This window comes from Pogoniulus pusillus, chromosome 13, assembly GCF_015220805.1.
Source record: "Pogoniulus pusillus isolate bPogPus1 chromosome 13, bPogPus1.pri, whole genome shotgun sequence".
NCBI classification, from domain to species: domain Eukaryota; kingdom Metazoa; phylum Chordata; class Aves; order Piciformes; family Lybiidae; genus Pogoniulus; species Pogoniulus pusillus.
In genome coordinates this window covers 17,816,940-17,840,249 of record NC_087276.1, presented here as the reverse complement: position 1 = coordinate 17,840,249, position 23,310 = coordinate 17,816,940, and the positions used below count along the sequence as shown (strand labels likewise).

Sequence of the window (23,310 nt, the reverse complement as noted above, 5' to 3'; positions counted from 1 at the left end):
TTCTCCAGGCTGCTCCTCACAAGGCTTGTGCTCTGGACCCCTCACTTCCTTCACCACCACAAAACACCTCATCTTTATTGTTTCTTGATGAGAGGGGGAATACATGGATCAGAATATTTCATCTGGATGGGACCCCCCTGTGGTCATCTGGAGAAGAGGAGGCTCAGGGGTGACTTTATTGCTGTCTACAACTACCTGAGGGGAGGTTGTGGCCAGGAGGAGGTTGCTTTCTTCTCTCAGGTGGCCAGCACCAGAACGAGAGGACACAGCCTCAGGCTGCACCAGGGGAGATTTAGGCTGGAGGTGAGGAGAAAGTTCTTCACTAAGAGAGTCATTGGCCACTGGAATGGGCTGCCCGGGGAGGTGGTGGAGTCGCCGTCCCTGGGGCAGTTCAAGGCAAGGTTGGAAGTGGCACTTGGTGCCATGGTCTAGCCTTGAGCTCTGTGGTAAAGGGTTGGACTTGATGATCTGTGAGGTCTCTTCCAACCTTGGTGATACTGTGATACTGTGATCTACTCCAACTGCCTGAGGAATTCAGGGCTGACCAGAAGTTAAAGCATGGTTTAGTGCTGATTTGTGATTGGACCTGATGATCTCAGAAGTCTCTTCTAACCATAATTCCATGATGCCAGAACAAAAGTGGGAGAAGCTTTAAGATTTGTCCCTCCCACGAAGGAGACATCAGCAAACGCTCTCACATAGCTCTGCAGGCAGTGAGTCAGAAGACAGCTGGAGAGGAAAACACACTCCAAGGCTAGAATTACAGAGCAGCATGACAGAGGAGGACTGAAACGTGCTGGCTTTGGGTACTGTGCCGTGCCAAGCTCAGTGAGCTCTGCCTCTCCCCAGAAGCACAAGGGCAGCACTTCGTGCAGGAGCTGCGGCGCTGGGGGAGCGCCGGAGGAGCGCAGCCTGCCCAGCCCCACGCATGCCTGCGCTCTGCCCTCGGGCTGCCAGGGACAACGCAGGGCTCCGAGCTCACTTCACCGCCTGAGACCTGCCGGCAGCGGAGTGCCTGAGCCTGCAAAGGGACGGAGCAAGCTGCTGCCTGCGCTTCCGTCGGCGTCGCTGAGCTTGCGAGACTCAGCGCTTCTGACTGCAGCTTTAAAAACCAGAAACGAAATTCCTGAGTCAAGATTAAAGTCGCTGTGGTTTGATTTAGTATTCCTGTCCTGGAGCCTACAATTCCCCAAAGCTTCCCAGGCAAGCAGGCAAGAGCCATCTGCTTCCCAAACTACTCCTTCTTACACAAGCAGGTTTAAGCACAATAGGTACTCAGCAGCAAGTCCCCTGCAGCAATTAAAACAGGCATTTATTTGCTGCCTGTCCTCTGCGTGTCACCCGAGGCAGGCAGACAGCCCCGACGGACGTTTTTCACGTTCATAGATCCTCCCTCGGTCTTGGTAGAACGATTTCATCCAGGTGAACTTCTCAGAACTACCTTCCAGAGTCTCAGGAGAGAGGCTTTTCTTTTGTTCCAGCCTGGCAAATACTCCCTGCATTTTCCTTTAGTTCTTCCAGTGAAAGCTCTCATCTTTCTCATACTGCATCACACTCAATTTGCTCTATGTTCCACTGACCAGTTGTTGGGGCTTGGGTTTAATTCATAGAATCACAGAATCAAGGAGGTGGAAGAGACCTCCAGGATCATCCAGTCCAACCTAGCACCCAGCCCTAGCCAATAAACTAGAACATGGCACTAAGTGCCTCAGCCAGTCTCTTCTTGAACACCCCCAGGGATGGTGACTCCACCACCATCCTGGGCAGCCCATTCCAATGCCAATCACTCTCTCTGCCAACAACTTCCTCCTAACATCCAGCCTGTACTTCCCCTGACACGACTTGAGACTGTGTCCCCTTGTTCTATTGCTGGTTGCCTGGCAGAAGAGACCAACCCCATCTGGCTACAACCTCCCTTCACGTAGTTGTAGGCAGCAGTGAGGTCCCCCCTGAGCCTCCTCTTCTCCAGGCTAAACACCCCCAGCTCCTTCAGCCTCTCCTCATAGGGTTTGTGTTCCAGGCCTCTCATTCCAACTCCACTGGCACAAAATCTGTCACCTTGTGAAGAAGTTGGAAAGTTGTGCTCCTATCTGGGGTGCTGCAGCACAGATCCTTTCCTTTGCAGAGATTTCCCTCCTCTGGGGTATCTTTCCAAAGCCTCCAGTTGCCTGGGTGTGATGTGATTGATGCAGACATCTAAGCCCTGGTGTTATGGTAATTGCCATTTCTGTCACTGTATCTGCAGGGTTTCCTCTTCATTATCTCAAAGAGCTCTGGATGGCTGCAACTGCGAGACTGTAAACAAAAAAACCCCATGCAAAATCAAAGGGAAAAGAAACTGCAAACCCCTGCACCTCTCTGGGCACACAGAGTGCTTCTTACTGCTCTGTTCCAAATAGCTCGAGATTACATTGCAGCCTTGCAACACCTCAGGACTAAGTTTCCCTTATGCTCTTTAGATGGGCTTCTTGTTTTCTTTAGCTTTTGGGTTTCTGTAGTTGTTTTCTTTACAGCAAAAAGCTTTTGCCTGGGAAAGCAAGTTGCAGCTCCTGCAGCTCCAGTGCTTTCCACACCTGGACTTTTCACAATGACCTTTTCTTCTCACTGAGGATAACCAAGGGTCACCAGAATTAGCACACACTCTGTTTGCTGAGTACCTGGACCAAGCAGCCTTCCTCTGCAACCAAGCATGATCTTGTGAGGAGCAGCTGAGGGACCTGGGGTTGTTTTCCTGGAGAAAAGGAGGCTGAGGGGAGACCTTCTGGCTTGGTGCAACTCCCTAAGAGGAGGCTGGAAATGACTGAGGGTTGAGCTCTGCTCAGAAAGAAGTGACAGGATGAGAGGAAACAGGCTGAAGTTGTGCTAAGGCTGGGCATGAGGAACAGTTTCTTCCCCAAAAGGGTTCTCAAGCCCTGGCCCAGGGGCCAGACTGCCCAGGGCAGTGGTGCAGTCCCCTTCCCTGGAGGCATTCTGAAGTCATGCAGATGTGGTGCTGAGGGACATGGTTTAGTGGTGACCTGGCAGTGCTGTGTGAACATCTATCATCTTTAAGATCTTTTCCAACTGAACCAATCCTATGAGTCTATTTAATTTAACTAATTATTAAACTCTTTAATTTCTTTTCACTCCTACACTTTCTTCCTTGGTGACTTTAGCATAGCACAGACAGGGGTGACCTCTTCAGCCACATTTTCAGGGGCTTCCAATGTAGTCACTGCAAGCCAACAGTCAGCCAAGTGCTTGGCAGATTGGTGACCACAGCAGGAACGTCCCTGCCCAGCCGGGTCTGTTGGTGGACCTTTTGTTCACATCTCTGTGCAATCCCTTTCCAAAGGCACCAGAGCAATGAGCTCCCATAGCCTCCTGCAGCAGCAAACTCTGATGCTCACTTTGCACCCTGCTGCTGGTTTAAACCTTACCTTTACACTTTTATTGCACTTCTTGCTCCCTGGTTCTTCACAGCAGTTTGGTGCCAAGCAGACTGCACACCACTGCCTGCTAGATCAAAATCTCTGCTACGATAATAACGAATCACAGCAGTTAGTGTGGATCCCAGCAAAGCTTCACACTGTGACTGGATCAGGTCATTAATTTGCTCCAGGCACTACCTGACCTCTGCCTGTCTACTCTCTCTTTCATCAGAATGAGGTTTAAAATCACTGTAAGAGCCTAGACAGGAGGATCTCATCTGAAAGCAATTGGTTCCGTTTCCCTTTCCGTGTTTCTATTATTGTTTCTGAAACATCAGGACAATTTCAAGTAATTATATTTTAATTAGTGCTGATTTGCAGTGGAAGCCGTGCACAGCCACTTAACAACTTCCACTTTAGCACCCAGATAAGTTCCCTCTGATTATCTGGAGACTCAAAAGCAGCAACGATGAGACACTGGCATGAACTTCGTGGAATCCTCTAGGAAAGGATCTCTAAGAGATGCTACGAGCAGCACAGCAGAGCTCTGAGTTCTAGCAGACACTTTGAGCTAGCCCAGGCAGGGAAATAAGGAAAATGAGCAAACAATTAAAAGAAACCCCAAAGATACAAACTAGAATTTGCAATTGTCTGAAGCCATCTGCCTGCTTTAAATCTCATTTAGCCATTTCAGTAAGCAATAGCAGCACTTCAAAGGATCGGAATAAACAGCCAACCAAATAATGCAGCTCTTCTCACAAACACACCTTGTCAAGGGGCAGGGCTGGGCCAACCACTAGAGAACTTCTCTCTGAACCCCTCTGCCTTGCTAAGGAAAGAAGGGAGAGAGACTGATGAGTGGGAAAGAAACTAACCCAGTTGGGACGGAAAGAAGAACAATGCCATGGGATAGAGACACAGAGACACAAACCAACATAGAACCCAACTCCTGGGAGCACCACTGGCACCACTGATGCTGGAGGCAGGCACTGGGCAAGTCCTAGCCTGGTGTGATGGTTTGAAGCTAGCCAGAATGTTTTGGTGAGAAGAAACAGATTACAGGCTGTGAAAGACAAACAGTGATTATGTCTATTTCACTCATAGGCTTGCTGAGATGTATAAGAACAAGAATCCAAACTTAGATAAGGCACTTCTTGGGCCATTCCCCCTTGTTCTGTCTCCAATTACCTGTGAGAAGAGAGCAGCAGCAGCCTCTCCACAATGTGCCTTCAGGTAGTTGTAGACAGCAATGAGATCTGCCCTCAGCCACCTCTGTTTCACACTAACCATCCCCAGCTGCTTCAGTCACTCCTCACAAAGACCTTATCTTTGTTGAGAGACTCCTCAGTTCTTGATGCAATCATCACCTCCCAGGTGATTTTTTTCTCTTTCTTTCTTTCTTTTTTGACAGCCTGAATTAGGGAAGCACTTTTGCACCCAAAAAGAAGAGCAGTCATGTTGCTCCTAGACTAAAATTGCCTGTGAGCAATACATTTTGCTTTAGAGAGTGGGTTTTTAAGTGACGTGGCATTCCTCCTGAAGGAAATATTACTGACAACAGCATGCAAATGTTTGGTGTGGTGCTTGGCACAGAGAGACAACATATGGTGCTGAATGCAAGCAAAGCAAACAGCTTCACGTTACAGTCAGCTACAGATGCAGCCTACTGCAGCAATCTCAAATCTGGCAGGATCCATCTCCCTGCGGATTTGCACCTGTATGAAACTGGTTAAACATACAGATGGATGGTTCAAGCAAGTGGGCATTGTTCAATTCCATCCAGGCTCTCCAGACAGCAGGGAAATGATGGATTCCAGGTAAAAGAGTATTTCAGCAATTCAGAGTTTCTCCATCTGATAGAAGGGTTTGAGTTGGAAGGGACCTTAAAGATCAATTCAGTTCATCTAGGGACACCTCCCACCAGCCCAGGTTGCCTGGCCGTGAGCACCTCCAAGGAAGGGGCACCTACAACTTCCCTGAGCAATCTGTTCCAGTGTCTCAGGTTGGTCATCTGCACATGTGGTCAGCTGTCTCCTTTTCCATCCTCAGTGACTTTTCTGGTCTTTATTTAAACTCAGTTAAATGGGTTTAAATTCCTCTCCTTCAAATGCTCCAGCAGATGCAGAACTATCCAAAACCAGACACTGCCAACGAGAGAGAAGTGTACAAAAGCTTTCCCAACCACAATGATCACAGAAGGAGGTTAGAAGAGACCTCTGGAGATCCTCTAGTCTAAGTCACCCCAGCCAAAGCAGGATCATCTAGAGCAGGTGACACAGTTTGCATTACTAAGCACTCAACACCACACTGCTGCCAAAATAAAAAGGCTACACACATTTGGCCAGCCAAGGGAAGTTGTAGCACAGCAGAGCTAGGGGAAGTTGTAGCACAGCAAAGCTGAGGGAACTTGTAGCACAGCAAAGCTGAGGGAAGTTGCAGCACAGCAAAGCTGAGGGAAGTTTCAGCACAGCAAAGCTGAGGGAAGTTGCAACACAGCAAAGCTGAGGGAAATTGCAACACAGCAAAGCTGAGGGAAATTGCAACACAGCAAAGCTGAGGGAAGTTGCAGCACAGCAAAGCTGAGGGAAGTTGCAGCACAGTAAATCCAAGGTTCCTCAACATCAGGCTAGTCTAAAAGAGCCTCCTCAGCCTGGTGAATGCTATTACAAAGTCAGCGTTACTCAACAGTCTGTACCCTGAGTTACCAGGATGATCCAGGCCTGCACAAAATTGAGTGTTTAAGCTGCAGCATCACAGCTGGAGAAGACTTTCCACTCCCTGAACACAAACCAGACTCTAAGCATGAGATGAATTTCATTTACCACAGCCTTCAATGGCATCACCATGCTGCAAGCTTCCTTTCTTCCCCTGCTAGCAGAGTGACATTCTCTGTGCTGTAATTTTAGCTCCCAGAGTTTCCTTGAGCTGCTGTCCCAGCTGTCCCTTGCTAAAATCTGCCATGCACTGCATGTAATGCACTAAATGTCCTGTGTGATGCTATTAGAATCACTGCACCTTCTGCCTCCACAATGTTCAGCAGATTTGGCTCATTTTCTGGGATGAAACCCAAAAAATTAAAACCCACCTCAGTTCACCTTGGCTGCTCAGTAGACTATTTAGGGTGATCTGAAGAGGAGAAGGCTGAGAGAGGATCTGAGCAATGTGTATCAATAGCTGAGGGCTGGGGGTCAGGGAGGAAGGAACAGGGACAACCTCTGCTGGCCTGTGCCCTGGCACAGGACAAGGGCAAGGGATGGAAACTGCAGCACAGGAAGTTGCACCTCAACATGAAGAAGAACTTCTTGACTGTAAGAGTCCCAGAACCTTGGCACAGGCTGCCCAGAGAGGTTGTGGAGCCTTTCCAGCCCTGTCTGGATGTGTTCCTGTTTGACCTGTGCTGGATTCTCTGGTCCTGCTCTGGCAGAGGTTGGACTGGAAGCTCTCCAAAGATCCCTTCCAACCCTAACACCCTGTGAGCCTCTGATCATCTTGTGATCATTTTGTTTCACCTCCAGGAAGACTTTTAGCTAACCTATGAACACATTCCTGCAGTCACTGCCAAGAAGTAACCCAACCAACACTCAGTGCTTCTGACTTCTCCATGACTCAAGCATCTCTATTAATTAGCATTTTCTCCTCTCTTTACTTATCAACACCTAACCCACTTGTGGAACTTACATTTCTAGATTACATACTCTCATATATGCATCATTTGGATATGTTCTGGTGAGATCACACCTGGAATAGTGGCCAGCTCTGAAGCACCAACTCATGGAACTGTTGGAGAGGGTCTAGAGGAGGCCATGGCAATGACCTGAGGGATGTAGCACCTCTCCTAAGAAGATTGGCTGAGAGAGTTGGGGCTGTTCAGCCTGGAGAAGAGAAGGCTACAGGGAAACCTTAGAGCAGCCTTCCATGATTTGAAGTGGGCTACAGGGGAGAGCTGGAGAGGGACTTTTGATAAAGGCATGGAGTGATAGGATGAGGGGAGGTGGGTTCAAACTGGGAGAAGCTGGATTTAAATTTGGAATGAAATTCTTCCCCATGAAGATGAAGAGGCACTGGAACAGGTTGCCCAGGCAGGTTGTGGAGGCTCCAAGCCTGGAAGTGTTGAAATCTAGGTTGGCTGGGGATTTGATCACCCTGGTCTAGTAGGCAGTGTCCCTGCCATTGGCAGTAGATTTGAACTAGATGATATTTAAGGTCCCTTCCAACTCAAACCCTTTTATAATTGTAACCCACCCTGGATGTAACAATCTAATTTCCATGTTCCCATTCACAGAGAAGTTGTCTTTTCTTCCCAGTGTTGTCCCCTTCACATATTTTATTCCTCAAGCTGTCCAAACCTAGGCTCTTTCCCTAGACTTGAGCACTGCTGAGGGTTAGCAATAGCACTACAATCAGATCTGACATGGTATAGTCTCAAAATCAATGACAAAATGCTCCAGCTCTTCTCCTGCTAAACATCATCTCTATGGAAACACCCCAGTTAAAGCTGATAGGAATTACACATCCTTTTCTAGTACCACAGACCAGCATGAACAAGCCCAGCCTAGGCTTAAAGAGACCACACTAAGAATCTGAGGATTTGAACTGACTTCCTGGATACTTTAACCAGAATCAGTTTTACCTCTGTGCATTAACTTCCTCTCCTGCAAAAAGAATTGCTTGCAAGAGTCAAAGATGAACAAACTTCAAACAGTTAGAATCATAGAATCAGAACAAGAGGACACAGCCTCAAACTGAGCCAGGGCAGGTTCAGGCTGGATGTTGGGAAAAAGTTCTTCACAGCAAGAGTGATTGGCATTGGAATGGGCTGCCTGGGGAGGTGGTGGTGGTGTTTACCTCCCTGGAGGTGTTTAAAAAGAGGCTGGATGAGGCACTTAGTGCCAGGGTCTAGTTAATTAGAAGGTGTTAGGTGATAAGGTTGGAATCAATGATCTTGAAGGACTTTTCCAACCTGATTAATTCTGATACTGATTCAGTCTGGAAAAGATCTCCAAGTTCATCAAGTCCAACTTTCTACCCAACATCTCCATGAGCCTGGTAGGTATCAGAAGAAGACATTCTAGGGTTTTTTTAATCTAAAACAATCTGTCAGTGAAACACAGAGTCACAGAAGGGCTTCAGTTGGAAGAGACCTGTAAGATCATCAAGTGCAAGAGGAGACTGAGGGGGAGCTCAACAATGCTGATATATATTTCAAGGGTGGGTGTCAGGAGGATGGGACCAGGCTTTGATCAGTGATGTCCAGTGACAGGACAAGAGGTAAAGGGTGCAAACTTCAATATCAGAAGTTCTATCTAAACACAAGGAGAAACTTTAATTTAAGGGTGATGGAGCCCAGAGAGGTGATAGAGACTCCATGTCTGGGGACAATCAAAACCCATCTGGCTGTGTTCCTCTGTGGCCTGCTCTAGGTGAACCTGCCCCAGCAGGGTGGTTTGGACTCGATCTCCAGAGGTCCCATTCCAACTCCAGCCATGCTGTGCCATGATCAGTGGAAGTCTCCAAGCCCTCCACAAAACCAAAAAATCTCAAGAAGCATTAGAAGAGCCTCCTCTAGTCTCTGCTTGGTTACTGAAGCAACTACTCCTACAGGCACTTCCATCATTAACTCTGGAAGATATCTCCTCAGAGTAAAGTATTATTTCTTCATGTTAAAACAGGAAGGAGAGGAGGCAAAGGAAGAAAGGAGAGGAAGGAGAAGAAGAAAGGACAGGAATGAGAGGAAGCAAAGGAAGAAAGGAGAAGAAGCAGAGAAAGAAAGGAGAGGAGGCAAAGGAAGAAAGGAGAGAAAGGAGAAGAAGAAAGGACAGGAATGAGAGGAAGCAAAGGAAGAAAGGAGAAGAAGCAGAGAAAGAAAGGAGAGGAAGGAGAGGAAGAGAGGAGAGGAAGGAAAGGAAGAAAGGAGAGGAAGGGGAGGAAGGAAAAGAAGAGGAGAAAGGAAAGGAATGAATATTTTTTTTTAACCCAGAATCATAGAATTGATCCCTTCAGGCACTGGCAGGCTGCTCTTAGGTCTGGCTGGAGTCTTCTCTTCTCCAGGCTGCACACTCCCAGTTCCCTCAGCCTGTCCTCAGAGCAGAAGGCAGCTCATTTACGCATTTCAAGCTGGGAGACAGTTCAAACCAGCTTGTGCTACTGCAAACAAATGTGTTGGCAAGTAAAAGCCAGAATTCAGTCTAAAATTTGCCTGAAAGTTTAATCTGTCCGAGGATTGAACTGGGTGCCACCTTCCTGGGCTTCCTGACAAATGAGATCATTCAAGCTTGTGATGAGCAACCGGCTCGGGTGGTCAACTGAAAGCAGGCAAAGTGATTCCCCTCCCCCCCCACACCTTTATAAATATTATTGAGTTACTGCATTCAGAAAGAGAAGTGGCTCTCAGCACACTGCCACAGCACATACCAGTAAGATGTATAGCCAAAACCTAGAAAATACATTGAAATGCCCTTAAAATTCAAACACAAAAATTCTGGTGCAGTCCAGACCTGCAGCCTGGAAGTCACTGCACAGCCAGGTCCAGGCTTTGCAGGTGTTGAGGTGAAACTGAGTCATTTTGGCTCTACTTTCACAGGTTCATTTGTAACTCAAAGGGCTGGAGCTGCTCTGCTGTGAGCACAGGCTGAGGGGGCTGGGGGTGTGTAGCCTGGGAAGAGAAGGTTCCAGGGGGATCTCAGAGCTGCCTGCCAGTGCCTGAAGGGATGCTGTAGGACAGGTGCAGAGGGATTTTGCTGAGGGTGTCTGAGACAGGCCAAGGGGGAATGGTTTGGAGCTGAGGCAGAGCAGGCTTAGAGTGGAGCTGAGGAAGTTGTTCTGCAGTGTGAGGGTGCTGAGAGCCTGGCACAGGCTGCCAAAGGAGGCTGTGGCTGCCTCCTTGCTGAGGGTGTTGCAGGATAGGCTGGATGAAGCCTTGAGCAGCTGAGTCTGTCTGAGAGGTGCCCCTGGGCATGGTGTGGAGGTTGGAGCAGACGAGCTGTGAGGTCCCTTCCAACCTGAGCCATTCTCTGATTCTGTGATTTGCACAGCTCCTAGGGAGCAGGGGGAAGCAGGTAGATGTAGCAGCTCCAGCCCATCCTAGGAGAACTTCTATTTTCTCATTATCATTGGTGTCTTCTCTCCCCTGATCTAATCAATAGGCAGATTATGTGTTGACAGTCAGCATCACTGTGTCAGAACGAACACTAAATCAAATCAGCCCTAGAAATGTGCTGAAGATTATACAGCTCTGCCCAGTGGTGGGTTGTTTTTTTTTTTCCTGCTGCCAAGATAAAAATCCCAGCAGTGACAGCTAAGGTGGTAGAGTTTGCCAAAGGCACCATATCAGCAATGTGAGTCCTGGGGAATGGAATTAGCGAAGACTTTAAAGTATAAGACAGAAATAGCTGGGGTTTGGAAAGAGAGGTTAAAAAAAGTCCAGATGAAATCTTGGTCTGCTAGCTTATGGGCATGCCATGGACTCAGGCTGGAAGGGACCTCAGAGCCCATCTGCTCCAACCTCCACACCATGCCCAGGGACACCTCTCAGCTAGACTCAGCTGCTCAAGCCCTCATCCAGCCTGGCCTTCAACACCCCCAGCAAGGAGGCAGCCACAGCCTCCCTGGGCAACCTGGGACAGACTCTCAGCACCCTCACACTCAACAACTTCTTCCTCACCTCCAGTTCCACCCTGCTCTGCCTCAGTTCCAAACCATTCTCCCTTGGCCTGTGTCAGGCTCGTGAGAAGTCCCCTTGCAGTCTTCTGGTAGGGTCCCTTCAGCTATTGGGTGCTGAAGGGTAAGGGTAAAAGGTTTGTGCATAAGAAAAGCAACACTTAGCAGGACAACATGTCAAAACCAAGAATTTAAAGACACAAACCTCTAGGTATTTGCTACACTTCTGTGATGGTTGTTACCAGTCAGGTGTGTGGCTTCACACACCATTATTAGGAGGCATCACTAGATGAACTGTAAGACTTTAAGACACAAATAAAGCTCAATACACAAACATTCTAACTTGGTTTGAGGCTTTTTTTTTTTTTTTTTTTGCTATGATAAGCAGCAGTGAGTTCTACAGAAACTCCTTTTTGGCTGCCATAAATCATATTAGTGGAAAGTCTCTATGAATCCCCATTCTCTACCTGAAGACTTTCTCCTCTGATACTTCTTGTCACTCAATAAATAACATTTATATCAAGGATCAGCAATCCTGACAAAACCAGAAGCGAGCCTTTTAAATCACAATCCAAGGTGTAAGAAGCAGTTCCCCAAGCAGAACGAGACCAAACTGTTGCAGACCAGAGCTGCACCCAGGCAGAAGCAAGGAGCTGGAGAAAAATTACTGCTCCTAGATGCTGCTTGCAGGTTATTTAGGGTCAAGCTTTATTTGCCTTTTCACACATGGGGTATCTCAGTAGTAGTTCCCAGGGGTAAGAGCTGCTTGATAGAAAACATCCATCAAGATAATTACTGCAAGTCCCTTTCTCCAGGATGGTGCCAACAGGTGCTGGAGGCAGCCCTAGGTGAGGGTGAGATGGCTGCGGTGGGAGCCTGACCAAGCCAAGCAGCAAAGGTGGCACAGCTCTGCCTTTAGCTCCTGGCGCTAACTGGAGGGCACGGAGAGCACACAGCACGTCCCTCTGTAAAATCTGGGATTATGTAAGTTGGCTGCTGTTGGAGGAGAGAGAAAAAAAACCCCAACAAGGCAGCAGAGCTTGCTGGCAAATCTTGTACTTACATAAACCTCGGAGGCTGCGCACAGATTTGATGCGCTTTAGGTGCCTTGGATTATAAGCAAGTTTATCTCCTCCCCCCAGGACTATTCTCTGCCTGGGTTATTTTTACAGGGAGTGTTACTCTTCACCTAATAAGACACCTACACACCCAGCTAGTGCAAGGAGCCTGGTGACATAAGATGATAACATTAGCATACAAGGCTTCTCATGCATAATTTATAGGCAACATGGGTTCAGCTATTTTCCTCTCCTCCCCCTCCCCCCCCTCCCCAGTTGTGGATGCCAGGCGTAGTGTTCAATTCCAGCTAATCCTTTCATCTTTTTTGCAATCTCCATTCTGAAGGTCAAACTGAATGCAATATTCCTTATATAACCAAAAGCAAGGTCAGCCTTTGAATTGGATGATCAGAAGTTCCCTCAGGAGGATAAAGTAAAGAGGGAGCAATCAGTTCACCTTCCAGACCTAACCTCAGCTAATTACTGAACCCTTCCAAATCGAAATGCCTTTGTTGGAACAGAAAATAACACTTGTGCTGTATTTCTCACAGGCTGGAGGGTAAGGAAGCACACAGAGCACACAACAGGAGCTTCCCTCAAAACTGCATCCTGGATGCTTTAAAGCAGTGGCTGCATGTGCTAAACAATTAGTTTTTGCCTTTAGTTGGTCATGGAATCCTAGAATGGATCAGCTTGGAGGGGACCTCAGAGATCATTTACTCCAACCTCCACACCATGCCCAGGGACACCTTTCAGACAGACTCAGCTGCTCATGCCCTCACCCAGCCTGGTTTTCGACATCCCCAGCAAAGAGGCAGCCACAGCCTCCCTGGGCAGCCTGGGACAGACTCTCAGCACCCTCACACTGCAGAACTTCTTCCTCAGCTCCAGTCTAGCCCTACTCTGCCTCAGCTCCAAACCATCCCCCCTTGGCCTGTCTTCAGAAATCCTCAGCAAAAGTCCCTCTGCAGCCTTCCTGCAGGATCCCTTCAGGCACTGGCAGGCAGCTCTGAGGTCCCCTTGGAGCTTTCTCCTCTCCACACTGCACACCCTCAGCTCCTTCCCATAAGACTCCAGCAGGATGAAGTCACCAACTTTGCAGCTGCTGTTACTGATGACAGAGCCTGGGCAGCCAACAGGAACAGTTTTCAGAAGCCTTTCTGGTGGTTTGTTTGGTTTCTTTCTTTTCCCTTTCTAAGCTGAGTCTTAAGGTGGCAGTTTTATCTTTTATTAATGGCAACTTGAGCTAATCTGCTAATTTTCTGGAATTGAGGCAAGCCAGAAAGTATTCCAAGATTAGTCATGCTCCATAATCTAATGTGCACACAAAGGGCTATGTTTTATTCATTGGTGATATGCAAAGAGTATTTCCAAATAGAAATGTTCTCCCAGTCCTCCTCCACCACCACCACGTCCAACAACAGTTTATACAAATGTTCTCTTGAGATCATCTTTCAGAAGCAAAAATACCCAAGGTGGAGGGGGGGGAAAGCCACCTTCCCTTTTTAATGCTGCTATGTGGATGCCCCTGGGGTGCTTACAGATTACTTATCCTGTAAGGATGTTTTTAAAAACCCAAATAAGCAATAAAGCTTTGATGGAGATGGTTTTCTCTCACCTCTTTATTGCTCAGAAATGTTTTGTGCTTGATGCAAAACACCAGGAGCAGTCTTTACTTTCATAGTTGTGACTATTCAGTCCAAGCCCCTGCTCAAGCAGGGCACCCACATCACATTGCCAAGGAGCACAACACCCAGGGAGGTCTGCAAGCTCCCTGCAGAAGGAGACTGCAGCCTCTCTGGGCAGCCTGAGCCAGAACTTCAGCACCCTCACACCAAACAAACTTATCCTCCTCTTCAGGTGGAACCTTTTGCCCCTTGTCCTGTCATTGGACCCAGCCTCTTGCTCCCCACATCTCCTTTAGCTCTTGCTGAGCATTGCTCAGATGCTCTCTGGGTCTGCTCTTCTGCAGGCTCTCAGCCCCAGGGCTCTCAGCCTTTGCTGCTACCAGAGCTGCTCCAGGCCACTCAGCAGCTCTGCAGCCTGCCCTGCACTCTCTCCAGCAGTTCTCTGTCTCTCCTCAACTGGGGAGCCCAGGACTGGACACAGTACTCCAGATGTGACCTCACTAGGGTATGAGGGGGAGGAAGACCTCTCTCAACTTCTGGCCACACTCTCCATCATACACTCCAGATTTCATTAACTCAGTAGAAGGAACTCCAACTCAGATAAGTAGTTGCATGTTGCCCACCATGAGTCCTCCTGCTGAATGCTCAGAGTCCAGCAAGATGAGCAAGGAGCAGCATTGAAACTCAGCACCCAGTAATATGGGCAGCAACTAAAAGGAGAAATAGAAATAGAAACATCACAGCCACTCACTCTGCCCTCTCCCCAGGAAGCAGGGAAACCACACTGCAGGTACCAGTGCAAATATTGCAGTTTAGTTGCCAAGCAACTCTCTTATCCTCCAAAATTCCTGTCCAAGTAGCTATAAAATCACTTGTACAGAAGAAGCAGAAAACAAAACTGAGTTGTCTCTGCAGCATCTTATTTTGCTAAGCTAAGTGCAGAAGAAGCAAAATCTAAACCCAAACCAAGGTTTTCTGAACATAAACAAATGGAAATCACAAAATTAGCTTCAGGGTGCCAAAAGTGGATTTTTCTCATCATGGAAACAAAAATGGAACCCTGCTGGGGTCAGTGCTTTCCTGTCCCAAGCTGCCTGGGAGCAGAGCCTGACCCCCACCTGACTACAGCTTCCCTTCAGGTAGCTGTAGAGAGTGCTAAGGTCCCACTGAGTCTCCTCTCCTCCAGGCTGAACACCCCCAGCTCCCTCAGCCTCTCCCCAGCAGCCTTCCCCTCCAGCCCCCTCCCCACTCTTGTCTCTCTCCTCTAGCCCTGCTCCAGCCCCTCAAGCTCTCTCTTGCAGTGAGGGCTCAGAGCTGCACACAGAGCTGCAGGTGAGGCCTCCCCGGTGCCAGCACAGGGCAGAAGGGCAGCCCTGGTGCTGCTGCCCACACTGGTCCTGTCACACCCCAGGATGCCCTTAGCCTTCCACGTCAGCTGGGCACACTGCTGGCTGATGCCCACAGCTGTGCCCCAGCACGGCCAGGTCCCTGTCTGCCAGTCTCAGCCCCAGTCTGCAGCTGCATGAGGTTGTTTCTCCCAAAGTGTAGGACCTGCACTTGGCCCTGTTCAACCTCATCGTGCTGGCCTCAGCCATGGGCCCAGCCTGGCCTGGGCTCTCTGAAGCATCTCCTAGCTGCCAGCAGACCCTCACTGCCCCCAGCTTGCTGGCATCCCCCATTTACTGTTCGGGATGTCCCTGCTCACTGCAAGGGGGACCTCGTAAGGTGCTTTCTGACTGCCAGCATGCTGAGATTCCACATGTGAGTCAAGGTATCTGAGCAAGCTGATCTAGTTGAAGATGTCTGCAAGGGGCTTGGACTAGATAACCTTGAAAGGTCATTTCCAACCCAAACTGCTCTGACCTGATGAATGTTAACTTCCCTCCCCTCCCACTCCTTTCAGAAGGAGAGAATCTCATGCAGACACCAGGCATTTAGGGACAGAAAACTCCAACGTGGAGGGAAACAAGAAACTTCTTCCAGCTTGAATCAAATGAAATAACTGCTTATGTTTTCACTCAGCATATTTGTTCTTCATCCAGAAAGAAAAAAAAAATTCATTTAAGAGGTTTCTAATTCAAAACTATTAATGAAATACCATCCAAGCCAGAGAGCTGGGCTCAGGTGAGCCTCCTGAGGTTCAAGGAGAGCAAGTGCAGGGTCCTGCAGCTGGGCAGGAACAGTCCTCAGTGTCAGTGCAGGCTGGGGGAGGAGAGGACAGAAAGCAGCTCTGAGGAGGAGGATTCGGGGGTGCTGGTGGAGGAGAAGCTGGGCAGGAGCAGGCAGTGAATCATAGAATCATAGAATCAACCAGGTTGGAAGAGACCTCCAAGCTCATCCAGTCCAACCTAGCACCCAGCCCTATCCAATCAAGTAGACCATGGCACTGAGTGCCTCATCCAGTCTTTTCTTGAAGACCCCCAGGGACGGTGCCTCCACCACTTCCCTGGGCAGCCCATTCCAATGGGAAATCACTCTCTCTGTGAAGAACTTCTTCCTAATATCCAGCCTGCAGCACAGAAGGCCAAGGGCAGCCTGAGCTGCATCCAAAGCAGCACTGCCAGCAGAGCCAGAGAGGGCATCCTGACACTTTGCTCTGCTCTGCTGAGGCCTCACCTGCAGTGCTGCAGCCAGCTCTGGAGCCCTCAGCACAGCAAGGACATGGAGCTGGGGCAGAGGGTCCAGAGCAGGCCAGGAAAATGATCAGGGTGCTGCAGCAGGTCTGTTACAAGGACAGGCTGAGGGAGCTGAGGGTATCCAGCCTGGAGAGAAGAAAGCTCCAGGGACGCCAATTGCAGCCTGCGAGTGCCTGAAGGGGCTACAAGCAGGCTGCAGACAGGCTGTTTGCAAAGGCCTTGCAGGGGCAGGACAAAGGCAATGGCTGCAAACTGGAGCAGAGCAGATTGAGATTGGATGTGAGGAACAAGTTCTGCACCAGGAGGCGGCTGGAACACTGCAACAGGTTGCCCAGGGAGGTGGTTGAGGCCCCATCCCTGGAGATATTCCAGGTGAGGCTGGACAGGGCTGTAGGCAACCTGCTCTAGTGGAGGATGTCCCTGCTGAGTGCAGGAGGTTGAGCTGGATGAGCTTTGGAGGTCCCTTCCAGCCCAGCCTATGCTGTGATTCCCTGTGTGACTCTCTGGTTCTCTTCCCCTTGGCAAGGCAGAGGGTTGCATGGAGAGCAGCTGTCATGCATCTGGGGCCAGCCCAGGGCTAAGTCCTGGCTCCAAGACTAAACTGATCCTGCTGGGTCTGCCCAAAGCAGAGGGACAACTGGCACCAGCTCTTCACATGGCAGAGACCTGGAGGCAGCAGCTGCAGCAGAGAGCAGTGAGGCACTGGCACCTTCCAGCAGCACCACTGACAGAGCAGATTTCTTTCCTACTCACACCCAAGCCTGCCATAACTCAAATACTGTTGGTTATGCCTGAAAAGACATTGCTCAAACTGAAAAAAAACCCTAGATAAGATCCCCAGTTATAAACCAATTAGTAGGTTAAAATTTGCTGCAGCTGAAGAAGCTCCATGAAGAGCAGTCAGCTGTGGCCAGAGGACTGGACTGCATCCAATTCTGGAGCCCCCATTACAAGAAGGGCCACGAGGATGCTCAGAGGGCTGGAGCTGCTCTGCTATGAGGACAGACTGAGAGTTGGGGCTGTGCAGTCTGGAGAAGAGGAGGCTCCCAGGTGACCTTCTTGTGGCCTTCCAGTATCTGAAGGGGGCGACAAAAAAGATGGGGAGGGACTTTTCAGGCTCTCAAGGAGTGATAGGACTAAGGGGAATGGAGCAAAGCTGGAGGTGGGGAGATTCAGACTGGACATGAGGAGAAAATTCTTCACCATGAGAGTGGTGAGAGGCTGGACTGGGTTGCCCAGGGAGGTGGTTGAGACCCCATGGCTGGAGGTGTTTAAGGCCAGGCTGGCTGAGGCTGTGTGCAGCCTGCTCTAGGGTAGGGTGTCCCTGGGCATGGCAGGGGGTTGGAGCTGGCTGATTCTTGTGGTCCCTTCCAATCCTCATTCTCTGACTCTGTGACAGCACAGAGGGAACTGCTCCCATCACTGGATTTAAGCCCAGTGTAAGTGTGCAGGAGTGCTCAGGAGCTGCCTGTGAGTCCTCTCGTTAGGTATTTCCTCGCTCTGCTGAAGCCAGCCAGCGCCGTGGGAAATGACAGCGTGCTGAGATGGAAGGGAGGCTCCTTTGCAGCATGGCTCTGCTCCTTTCCACTGCTGTTGTCATCAATGATCTATTACATTATTAATAAAATCAATTCAGTTACAGCATCCTGTTGGGGGGGGAGGGGGGTGGCACAAATAGAAATATTGCCAGCACTGGAATGATTTTTAGGAGCCAAGCACATTACAGAGCAAGACCATTCCATCAAACACCGCAGCCCATCACCAGTGTACACTGATGGGAGCCACCTGAGGCCAGGTTGGCAAATAGTAATTTTCCAAGGCCACAGATCCAACTTGCACTTCAATGAAAAATTGATCAGGTGTTTGGAACAGGCTGTCCAGGGGGGCAGTGGAGTCGCTGCCACTGGAGGTGTTCAAATATCAGGTAGCCATGGGACTGTGGGAGAGAAGTGAGCATGGTGGTGTTGGGTGAGGGTTGGCCTTGATGGCAGGGGCAAGGAGAGGATTGTCCTCTTGTGCTCGGCTCTGGAGAGGCCACACCTCCAGTGTTGTATTTGGGTTTGGGCACTCAGTGCAAGAGGGACGTGAAGGTGCTGGAGCCAGTGCAGAGCAGGGCAAGGAAGCTGGGAAGGGCCTGGAGAGTAAATCTGATGAGGAGAAACTGAAGGAGCTGGGCATGGTTAGTGTGAAACAGGAGGCTGAGGGCAGACCTCATGGCTGTCTGCAGCTACCTGAAAATGTAGCTCTGCTCACAGGTCAACAGTGACAGAATTAAGAGGGAATGGCCTCAAGCTGCAGCAGGGCAGGGTTAGGCTGGACATGAGGAAATATTTTTCCCATTGAGAATGGTCAGGCACTGGGATGTGCTGCCCAGGGAGCTGGTGGAGTCACCAGTCCTGGCTGTGTTTAAAAGTCGTTTGGATGTGGTGCTTGGGACTATGGCTTAGGGTGAGCCTTGCAGAGCAGGGTTCTGGGTTGGACTTGGTGATCATGAGGGGCTTTGCCAGCCTGGATGTTTCTGTGATGCTGTGATTCTGTCTTGAGGATCTTTTCCAACCAGAATAATTCTACAATTCTATGAAGCTGGATAATAGAATTCCTTATTCCTGGAGGTAGATGGGGCTGAACTATTCTTACACTGTCAATGTGTAGTGGTCCATGCTGCAGGACACAGAGAGGGCAAATCCCAAGCAGCTGTTACTCCTCAGTGCCTTAATGAACAGTTCTTTGTAGCTGTTGCCTTTTCTGTACATGGCTATTCATCTTCTAATATTTCTGTGATGATACCATGAAAATACATATGGTGAACCTGTCTGGCACTAACCTGCATTTGCTTGATGGCAGAAGTTACCTACCACACTCACTACCACCATATGCTTAAGCCCAAACAACAAATATGAAGGCATTAAAAGAATTACATATATATATATATATATAAATCACAAATGTTTCAACATTTGAAACCATATGGCACAGTCTTCTTCCCAGCTATTTCTTCCTTCTGCCTCTAGACTGACAATCACTGCCAGAAAATACAGAGCAAAGCTTATGTCCAGCCCCTCTGTGGTACAGCAACATAAGACATGTGCTTTGTAAAGAGAGATGACAGGAGATGATGATGATGATAATGATATGGTCCAATTATTATACACATTTCAAAAGTCCTAGAATGGCTCAGTTGGAAGAGACCTCAGAGCTCATCTCTTTCATCCTCCACACCATGCCCAGGGACAACTGCATCAGGAATGGTGTGGTCAGCAGGAGCAGGGAGGTCATTCTGCCCCTGTACTCTGCACTGCTTAGACCACACCTTGAGTACTGTGTTCAGTTCTGGGCCCCCCAGTTTAGAAGGGACATTGAGATGCTTGAGCGTGTCCAGAGAAGGGCGGTGAGGCTGGTGAGAGGCCTTGAGCACAGCCCTACGAGGAGAGGCTGAGGGAGCTGGGATTGGTTAGCCTGGAGAAGAGGAGGCTCAGGGGAGACCTCATTGCTGTCTGCAACTACCTGAGGGGTGGTTGTGGCCAGGAGGAGGTTGCTCTCTTCTCTCAGGTGGCCAGCGCCAGAACAAGAGGACACAGCCTCAGGCTGTGCCAGGGGAGATTTAGGCTGGAGGTGAGGAGAAAGTTCTTCACTGAGAGAGTCATTGGGCACTGGAATGGGCTGCCCGGGGAGGTGGTGGAGTCGCCGTCCCTGGGGCTGTTCAAGGCAGGATTGGACGTGGCACTTGGTGCCATGGTCTGGCCTTGAGCTCTGTGCTAAAGGGTTGGACTTGATGATCTGTGAGGTCTCTTCCAACCCTGATGATACTGTGATACCTTTCAACTAGACTCAGCATCTCAAGGTCTCATCCAGTCTGGCCTGTAACACCCTCAGCAAGGAGGCAGCCACAGCCACCCTGGGCAGCCTAGGACAGTGTTCCAGGTTGGGAACTGTAGGGTTAAAAAAATCCTTCTCCTTTCCTCCCCCTCTCCTTCTCCTTTCCTCCCCCTCCTGCCCTGTGTTGAGCAGGAGCCGCTTTAGCAGGACAAACATGTAAGCAGCAGACCTGGTTGGGGCTTCCAGAGGCTTGTGTTTAGGCCTCTTGGATGGCAGAGGCATTGAGGGGGGAGGACTGGAGCATTGGGGAGTATAGGTTTAGTTTTGGGTTGAGGGAAGATTCAAGGGGGTTTGCCATGGATGCAGGAATTGCTTTGTAATGTCTTCTCTGTATCATCTCTCTCCAAATAGCATTCGGTATTTTTTCCCTCCAATTTCAACTGAGAGCTTCATTTTGGTCAACTATCCTTAAAAACCACAACAGCCAGACTCACTCTAAACAACTTCTTCCTCAGCTCCACTCTAACCCTGCTCTGCCTCAGCTCCAAACCATTCCCCCTTGGCCTGGCTCCAGACACCTTCAGCAAAAGTCTCTCTGCAGCCTTCCTGCAGGATCCCTTCAGGCACTGGCAGGCAGCTCTGAGGTCCCCTGGAGCCTTCTCCTCTGCAGGCTGCACACCCCCAACTCCCTCAGCCTGTGCTCACAGCAGAGCTGCTGCACCCCCTTGGAGCACCCAGGGAGCCATGAAAAAGGAAAGAGACTAAGCAATATCCCACAGCATATATGGATTAGAAATAGAAAAGTCCTGTTGATAATATAAGAGGATGGCAGAACAACCAAGGATGTCTTGGCAGTTTTTAGTGCTCTTTGGTGGGGAATCACGACTTCAAATGAGAAAGAAAAAACTGGTGTAGAAAGACTTGGATGAAGCCTTTCCACAACAGCACTAAGTTGAGCAAATAAATCTTTATCCAATTCTACATTAGCAACAAACAGCAAACCCTGTGACAATGAAATGCTCTAAAGGAGCTGCTGCAGGCAGCCTGGTTGAAAAAATCTGGTTTACTGGGTTTTTTTAGCTATCTAATGAGTGCTGTTAGTTTTCCCCATTAGTTTCAAGGGCATGTGGAGAGCTGAAAACAGGATGGGGAAAAAAAACATCACACTTCAGGAACGATGACAATAGTTTTGTTTTCACAATTTGCATCTTTGTTCCATCACTCAACTGCATGAGTAAATCAGGCACAAACAGAAGATGCTCAGCTACTGAGGCAGGGATGAGAAAACACAGAATCACAAAATATATCTGGTTGGAAGAGACTTTCAGGATCATCCAGTCCAGTTTTTGACCCAGTTTAGGGTCAGTCTTGAACCATGTCTCTAGGCACAGGCTCCACAGGCTGCTTGAACACCTTCAGGGATGGGGACTCCAGCACTGCCCTGGGCAGACCATTCCTGTGTCTGAGAACCCTCTCTGGCAAGAAATATTTCCTGCATCCAGCCTGAACCTCCCCTAGGGCAGCTTGGAGCCATCTCCTCTGCTCCTGTCCCTTGCCACCAAGAGCAGAGGCTGCCCCTTCCTCACTCCAACCTCCCTGCAGGGAGCTGCAGAGAACAATGAGCTCTGCCCTCAGCCTTCTCTTCTGCAGCCTGCACACCCCCAGCTCCCTCAGCCTCTCCTCACAGCCCAGCAGCTTCAGGCCCTTCCCCAGCCTCACTGCTCTGGACACACTCCAGAACAGTCACTCCAACATTAAAATGGGAATAACAAAGACACACAAGGAAAGGCAAAGCCACTCCAAAAGGTAAACCCAACCCAAACATACAAAATCTCCCTGTTCTGATGAGACTTTTTCAAAAGCAAAGTTGCAGATTAAGGAAATACTAAAAGAAAATCTCTTTTAAATCCACAGAATGGCTTAGGTTGGAAGGGAGCTCAGAGCTCATCTGCTCCAACCTCCACACCATACCCAGGGACACCTCTCAGATAGACTCAGCTGCTCAAGCCCTCATCCAGCCTGGCATGCAACACTCCCAGCAAGGAGGCAGCCACAGCCTTCCTGGGCAGCCTGGGACAGACTCTCAGCATCCTCACTGTAAAAGAATTTCTTCCTAATCTCCAGTCTCAATGTGCCCTCCTCAAGCTTCAATCCATTCCCTCTCCTTCTCTCACAACAAGTCCTTGTGAAAAGTCCTTTCTTGGCTTTCCTGTAGCCCCTTTTCAGGCACCAGAAGGATGCTGTGATGGTGCTGGAGGCCTGGAGCAGGCTGCCCAGAGAGGCTGTGGAGTCTCCTTGTCTGGAAAGCTTCCAACCCACCCTGGGCATCGTTCTGCTGGATTAGCTGCTGTGGGTGCCCTGCTTTAGCAGGAGGGTTGGGCTCCAGAGATCCCTTCCAACTGATACCTTTGTGAGAGTCTTTGACTCATAAGGAAAAGAACTACTTCCAAAGAAAAATCTACTAAAGATGGACCAGATGGACCCAGAGGTCACTTCCAACCCCTACCATTCTGTGATCTTGGTTGGACCAAACAGGGAAGTCCTAAGGGGTACCACACTACCTGAGGCTGCTCCTTTGCACCTAAGAAATAGGATCATAGACCCAGAATTAACCAGGTTGGAAAAGACTTCTAAGGTCATTGAGTCCAACCTATTACCTAACCCTTCCAATTATCTAAACCATGGCACCAAGTGCCTCATCCAGCCTCCTCTTAAACACCTCTGGGGACGGTGACTCCATCACCTCCCCAGGTAGCAGCCCATTTCAATGGGCAAGATAGCAAAACCTTTTTACATTCCTCTCATGGAGCTTTTTTCCTGTAAAAAGGAGGTCCACTCACAGAATCACAGAATATTAGGGGTAGGAAGGTACCTCTGGAGATCTTCCAGTCCAAGCTCCTTGCCAGAGCAGGATCACCCAGGGCAGGGCACGCAGGAACACATCCAGGGGGGGTTGGAAAGTCTCTAGAGAAGGGGACTACACAACCTCTCTGGGCAGCCTGCTGTCATCTTGACATTGTTCAGACTTTCCTGACCCACACGCAGCATCCTCTTATGCTACCATCTCTGCAGCAAGAGATTTCTGTTTTTCATAGCTTACTGAAGT

General features: G+C 49.3%; 1 long non-coding RNA gene across 2 annotated transcripts in view; it reads right to left on the bottom strand.

Annotated features, from left to right (window-relative positions):
• Positions 1-5,392: 5,392 nt before the first annotated feature.
• LOC135180639 (uncharacterized) overlaps positions 5,393-23,310 on the bottom strand; it is a 128,366-nt gene continuing 110,448 nt past the window's right edge. For both annotated transcript variants that reach the window (XR_010304514.1, XR_010304520.1), the window contains one exon: positions 5,393-5,554. This is a non-coding gene — a long non-coding RNA (uncharacterized LOC135180639). The remainder of the gene's footprint in view (positions 5,555-23,310) is intronic.